This window comes from Gracilinanus agilis, chromosome 1 (genome assembly GCF_016433145.1).
Source record: "Gracilinanus agilis isolate LMUSP501 chromosome 1, AgileGrace, whole genome shotgun sequence".
Taxonomy (NCBI): domain Eukaryota; kingdom Metazoa; phylum Chordata; class Mammalia; order Didelphimorphia; family Didelphidae; genus Gracilinanus; species Gracilinanus agilis.
Genome location: NC_058130.1, coordinates 707,879,998 through 707,887,752, shown reverse-complemented (window position 1 = coordinate 707,887,752; position 7,755 = coordinate 707,879,998).

The window sequence follows — 7,755 nt, the reverse complement described above, 5'->3', positions numbered from 1 at the left end:
TAACAACTCTAAGACAGAAGGGCAAGGGCTAGACAAATGGCAGTAAATGACTTGCCCAGGGTCACATTGCTAGGAAGTATCTGAGGCTAGCATGCTATGTAGTGATTGGCATATTGTAGGCACTTGATAAATGCTTGCTCCTTTCCCTCCCAAGAAAAGTAGATACCAAGCCCACGTGAACTCTCTTCTAGAGTGCCAAAAGAACTGGAAGTTGTGGCTGCTGAAACACTGATGGTAATCTCTGAGAAATTATGGAGAACAGACGAAATACTAGGAGGACAAATGTCCTCCTAATTTTCCCCAAAAGTGGGGGAAATGTAGTCTCCAAACAATAATCCAAAGATCTTGACCCTAATAATTGGCAAAATTCTAGGAAGTATCATTTTAAAGGATGGTTAGTGAACCATCTTTTTAATAAGAAAAAGAAGTAATGACCTTTTAAATTTTTTTTTTAATCATGGCTTTAGGACAGCTAGATGGCACAGTGGTTAGAGCAGCAGGCCTGGACTGGTAGTACTTAGATTCAAATATGGCTAGTTAAGTGATCTTGGGCTAGCCACTTACCTTCAATTTCCTCATCTGCAAAATGCAGATGATATTAATATCACCTGCCTCACAGAGTTGTTGTGAGGACCAAATAAGATATGATTTTAAAGCACTTAGCACAGGGCCTAGAACATAATAGGCACTATATAAATATTAGATGGGCAGCTAGATGGTAAAATGGATTGAGTTTTGGACCTATGGGCTGGAAGATCTGAGTTCAAATTCAGCCTCAGATACTATGTGTCTCCTATGTGGCTAGGCAATCCACCTAACCCTGTTTGCCTCAGTTTCTCATCTGTAAAAAAAGAAATGACAAATTACTCTGAAACTTCTTTCAAGAAAACCCCAAATGAGGTCATGAAGAGTCAGACATGATTGAAGAACAAAAAAATAGCTATTATTGCTAGTTACGTGACCCTGGGCAAGTCATTTAACGTCTGCCTTAGTTTCCTAAACTATAAAATGGGTATAACAATAGCACTTATCTCCCAAGGATGTAAGGATCAGATAATATTTATAAAAGTACTTTGCAAACCTGCTATCCAAATGATAGCTATTCCTCTTCATAAGGTATTTATTAGGAGCCTGTTATAAGCAAGGATCCATGTTAGGCATTAGGGTCATAAAGACCAAAATGAGACAGTTCCCACATCCAAGGAATATATGTTCTGAACCCAGATGTGCCAGCCCTAGAGCTGCTCTTCCTCCCTGAAGCACCAATGGAGAGACAGGGGAAGAAAAGGGGAAGATGTGCATTTCCTCAAATCATATAGTCTTCTCTTCTCTTGACCCTGAGAAATCTTCCAGTCCACCGTTGGGCCTTTTTTAACACATAACAGTAGGATGGGTAACCACTGTTGGTTGCTTGTGTTCACTGGAGCTGCCCACCGTGGCTGGGCCCTAAGTTAGGTGAAGTAGCAGAGGAGATGTTTCAAGGCTGCAGTGGAGCTCTAGAGTAGTGATGCGGCCAAGGCATTGGGGATACAAGACAGCCAGTGACTGGAGGCAAAGGTCAGCAAGACTGAAGTGTAACATAAAGGTAGCAGTGCTGAAACTTCAGATTGGCTGGGAGAACCAGTCCCAATATCTGATGTTTCCCCTTTAGTTTTTCTCAATTGTTTGCAAAGCCTATCCTGTCAGGTTCCTGCCATGAAAGTGCTTCCCTCTAATCCTTTTCCTCAGGCCCCAGAAGCAGTGGGAGTAGCTGGTATAATTGAAGAGAGAAGATAGGATAAAGCTTTTCCTCTATAACTTGGCTATATGATAGGATCTTTATCTTTTTTTTTTTTTTTGCTTAACTATGTGACTTTTTAAAAAACCCTTACCTTCTGTCTTAGTATCAATTTTTTTTTTAATCCTTACCTTCTGTTTTTGTTTTGTTTTGTTTTGTTTTAAACCCTTAACTTCTGTGTATTGGCTCCTTGGTGGAAGAGTGGAAGGCAATGGGGGTCAAGTGACTTGCCCAGGGTCACACAGCTGGTTACCTTCTGTTTTAGAATCCATATTGAGTGTCTGTTCCAAGGCAGAAAAGTGATGGTAGTTAGGCAATTGGGGGATAAATAACTCGCCAATGGTCTTGAAGCTAGGAAGTATTTAAGGCCAGAATTAAACCCAGGACTTCCCACCTCCAGGCCTGACTCTATCCATTGAGTTAAATAGCTGCCCCCTTAGTATCAATTCTAACACAGAAGAGTAGCAAGGGCTAGGCAATTGGCTAGGCAATTAAGTGACTTTTCAAGGTTATTCAGTCAGAAAGTGTCTGAGACCAGATTCAAATCCAGGGTCTCCCAACTCTAGGCCTGGAACTCTATCCATTGTGCTACCCCCAACTGTGTAACTTTTTTTTTTAACCCTTACCTTCCCTCTTGGAGTCAATACTGTGTATTGGCTCCAAGGCAAAAGAGTGGTAAGGGTAGGCAATGGGGGTCAAGTGACTTGCCCAGGGTCACACAGCTGGGAAGTGTCTGAGGCCAGATTTGAACCTAGGACCTCCCATCTCTAGGTCTGGTTCTCAATCCACTGAGCTACCCAGCTGCCCCCTCGTGACTTTTTAAACAGCAAATCATGTCACCACTCAAAAAAAAAATTAATCATCTGGGTCTTATGAATGAACTTGATGGATTGAGAACAGGGGATTTTCCAAATGCGAGTAGAGATGGAACCAAATTAGTATTTTCATAATTCTCATATTTCAGAGCAATTTCATTTCTTTTCCCCAGGTTAAATTTTGAATCTTGCCAGTGCTGTGGTTTACCAATGAGTAGCCCCTGAGCCTTTTTTAGGTTTCTGGTAAGGAAGAATCTCCTTCCTTCTGGCAAACCATCCTACTTTTGGACAGTTCTTATCATTAGGAAAAATTTCCTGATATCAAAACCTAAATCTGACTCTGGGTTACTTCCACTCATTACTCCTTGTTTTATCCTTTGGGACCAAATAGAACCAGTCTGCTCCTTAGTGACTCTTCAGCTACTTGAAGATTCCTATCACTGTTCCATTTAAATTTCCTCTCCTTCAGGCTAAACATTCTTCAACTGTAATGGGGATAATTTGAGGAAAGGTGTGTGACCCCCTCTCTCTGTACTACACAACTGATTCCTTTAATTGATCCACATATAATATGATCTCAAGGCCCCTCAAAATTGTTGCTACTTTTTTTTGAACTCCTTCTAGTTTGATAAGGTCCTTCCTAAAATGTAACACTCAGAAATCAATATAATACTCTAGGGCAGTGATGGCAAACCTTTTAGACATGGTGTGCCAGGCCCCACCTCCACCCCACTCCCCAGATAGAGTGTTGTGCCATCCCCCAGTGACCATGTGCCTTGCCCCTCTCCCCCACCAAGTGCCAGGTGTGTCCTGCCCCCCCCCTTACCCCACACAGGGCAGTGTGTGGAGAAAGTGCTCCCACTGGGCTGCTGGGCAGAGTGAGTGAAATGAGGACTGTCCTCAGCAAATGTAGAGAGGGGGAGGGGAAGTGGCCCAAGCACTCTTCTCCCCTCCAGCTCTGCCACCTGTGAGCTGCCCTGGGTGGAGGGGCAGGTAATGTTGTCAGGTATGGTGGAGAGAGGGGAGGGGAGCAGCTCTACCTTACTCTCCCTGCATTTCTAATAATTAACTCTGGCAGGAGAGGAGGGAAGGGTGACCAAGTGCTCACAGAAAGCATTCTTTGGCACCCATGCCATAGGTTCCCCATCACTGCTCTAGGGGCAAGCTAGGAGGCACAGTGAATAAAGCACTGGACCTGAAGTCAAGAAGATTTGAGTTCAAATAAAACTTCAGACACTTACCAACTGGATGACCTGGGACAATTGTTTAACCTGTGCCTGCCTCAGTTTCCTCTACTGTAACAAAAGGGTGATAATTATAGCTAACTAACTCTCAGGTAGAATCAAACAGGATCAGATTTGTAAAGAATTTAGCTTTAGGGCCCTAGCACTTGGTAGGTGAATAATAAATTCTGATTGCTTTCTTTTCCTTCAGAGATGTAGTATAAGCAAGGCATAATACAATAATACTATTTCCTCCCAGAGGCTAAGATTGCATTAACTTTCTTAGCTGCCATATGATTATACTGTTGTCTCCTATTGAGCTTTAAGCCCCCTAAAACTACCCTGACTTTTATTTAATGAAGTTGTTTAACCCACACTCCCCCCCCAACGTACCATGAAATTGATTGTTTTTTAAACCCAAGCATATCCCTTTTAAATTTTATCTTAATAGAATCCATTCAATACTCTAGCCAATCAAGTTTTGTTTGTTTGTTTGGATCCTGACTCTGCCATTCATTGCGTAAGTTATCCCTCCCCATCTTTGTTATCTGAAAATTTGATAAACAAGTCATCTGACCAAGTCTTCAATAAAAATGGTGCCATGGTGGGAGGAAAGAGGGGAGCAGCTGGGCAGCATAATGGATACAGCACTAGGTCTAGAGTCTGGAGGATCTGTGTTCAAACTTGGCCTCAGACATTTCCTAGCTGTGTGAGTCTGGGCAAGTAATTTACCTCTGATTGCACTCTTCTATTCTTAATACTGATACTAAGACAGAAGGTAAGGGTATTTTTTTTAATAGAAAACAGACAGTGCAGGGTAGCAGCACCACTACCAGCCCTATATCTAAAAAAGAGCAAAGAAGAAAGAAAAGGAACTATATGAATTAAAATATTTATAGCAGTTCTTGTAGTGGGAAAAGAACTAGAAACTAAGGGAGTGCCCATCAACTGAGGAATGACTGAATAAATTATGGTATATGCAAGTAATAGAAAAATATCTCACTGGGCCATAAAAAGTGCTGAAAGGGGTGGTTTCAGATAAACCTGAAAAGATTTATATGAACTAATGAAGAGTGGAGTGAGTAGAACCAAAAAAATAATTAATATGACAACATTACAAAGGGGGAAAAAACAAACTTTAAAAGACTTTTAAAATCTAAATGCAATGGCCAATCACAACTCCAGAGGGTTAATGAAGAAACATGTTACCCCAATTCCTGACAGAGAAGTGATGGACTCAAGACAAGTACACATTAAAAAAAAAAAAAAAAACAAACCTCATCTGTCTTAGTAGCAATTCTAAGACATAGACAAGTTAACTGACTTGCCCAGGATCACACAGCTAGGAAATGTCTTGAGGCCAGATTTGAATACAAGTCCTCCCTACTCCAGGATTGGCACTCTATCCACTGTGCTACCTAGCTGCCCCAAAAGTTCACATATTTTTAAACATAATCAATGGGGGAATTTTTTTGACTATACATACTTGTTACAAAATCTGAAGAGTTGTTTTTTTCCAGTAGATGGGGGAAGATATAAGGGAGAGAGAAGATAGGGACAGGGTTCCCACCCTACCTCAAAACAGAGGAGAACATAAGGAAAGCCAGAAGGAATATAAAATAAGCAAGACAGCTTTGAAAGCTACATGTTAAATTATATAAAAAGAAGAGGTTCAGTTTCATGTACAATCCCCTCTGTCCTACAATGTGTATAGAAAATTTTATTTGTGGTGTTTATTAATAAAAGTAAAACAAAAAAAACCTATAAATTTTAAATAGCATGAGGTCAAACACAAATCACCAGGACATTCCACTGGAGACTTATGTCTAAGCCAATACTCAGACATTAACTATTAATTCTTTGGGGCTAGCCATTCAATCACTTTTGAATTCGCCTAATTGTATTATGCATCCCAAATCTTTCCATCTTTCCCACATAATAGTATGAGAAATTTTGTGGGTATACATATACATGTATATATGCACATAATACATCTCTCAGCACCTCAGAGAAACCACAGAGAAGGAAAGTCCTCTGCTTGGTTCTTGGTGACTAGAGATACCTCTAAGATAACTGACAGACAAAAGGGGGTTACTTCCCATAATCTATGTGATCTATGAAATTGCTCAGCCCCTTCCTTTTCCTGTGCTTTCTTCCTTGATCTTCCAAATTAAAATGCAAGCAATAGAAAAAATTTCTACCTCCTATTTTACAAGAGTGAAAATAGCAACCTATAAGAGAAGCACATGACGGGCCTGAAATTGAGAGTTTGAGATTTGGACATAAAAGCGAGATTTCCTCAATCGTGTCCTTGAAGTCAGAAGAGAAATGACAACCGAGGATCACTCTGCAAATGAAGAGTGAAATCATTCAATGAGGATGGGAAGAGAGTTGGACTTCTACAGTTCTATGATGAACTGTGTGGTCAGAATAGGTCCAATGTGAAGGGGGATTGTTCAACAGCTCCTTCAGAGTGTGTTTATAAGCCTAATAGGTTATTTAAGTGACTTGTGTTTCTATGTTTGTTTATGGACCTCTGAGAGTCCGTTGACTCTTATGCATTTTCTGCAGTAAGGTAAAGGCTGCCCCATACCTGGTACCCATATTGTACAATGGGTGTCTGTATGGGAGTTAGAGACCTTGTTGTCTGTCAGTCACCTAGCATTTATTAAGCACCTGCTATATGCCAGACACTGTGCTAATTGCTGGAGATACAAAGAAAAGAAGGCAAACAGTTCCTACAGTCTAGTAAGGGGTACAATATGCAAATAACTATATACAGATGAGACATTTAGGGAAACTAAGAAGAGAGCTATACTTGAGCTTTATTTTTTATTTTTATATATTTTTCCTTGTTTACATGATTCATTTTCTTTCCTTCCCCTCTTCCCTCCCCACTCCCGGAGCTGACAAGCAATTCCACTGGGTTATACAGATGTTATAATACCTATTTCTATATTATTCATTTTTTTAATAGAACAATCTTTTAAAAACCAAAAACCCCAAATTATATTCCCATATAAACAAGTGATAAGTCATTTGTTCTTCTTCTGTGTTTCTACTCCCACAGTTCTTTCTCTCAAGAGAATAGCATTCTTTCTCATAAATCCTTCGGGAATGTCCTGGATCGTTGTATTGCTACAAGTAGTAAAGTTCATTGCATTGGATAGTTCCACAATGTTTCGCTTTCTGTGTACAATGTTCCCTTGGTTCTGTTAAGCTTTATTTTAGAGGTTATCCTAGAGAATTCCAAATAAAGGCATACCAAGGCAAAGAGAGAAATTGACATATAGGATCAGTCCTGTAGGATCAAATCTAGTTGGTGTAAGCCCAGAATCCTTGAGAGGACTTCTTGGTCACAGGTCATATCTGTAACCTCAGTGTTTAACATAGTGACTTGCTCATAAGATATGCTTAACAAACGTTTGGTAAATTAACCAGGACGGTAAAGAAAATGTGACCAGTAAAAGCCTGAAGTGCAAGAGTCAGATGAGGGCAGGACAAAGCTGAAGACTGAGCAGAAGCTCAATCATGGCCTTGGCAAAGAACAGGATAAAAAACTGGGAAGAACCAGATGAGTGTTAGACATGGTCCCAGTGAGGTGCAGGCTAAAGGCTGAACAAGGATTGAGCAAAAGGATTAGATAGGGACAAGCAGGGAATGGAACAAGAATTGGGCAAAGGGCCTGACAAGATGAGGACTGAACAGAGAACTGGATGAGGACCCTGAAGAAGGCTGGTTGAGGTCCAGGAGAGAGCCGAATAAGGATCGAACAGAGAACTAGGCAGAGTGTTGCGCCCCCAACTTTCTCCGACTGGAATTGAGCCCAGGATGCGGGTCCTGAGCCTGAGCAAAACCATGGCAACGTGGTAACATAGCAACGGCACCCATAGCATCAGGGATCCAGCTCCTCTTCAGCTCCAGTTTCCCCGCCCCTCTG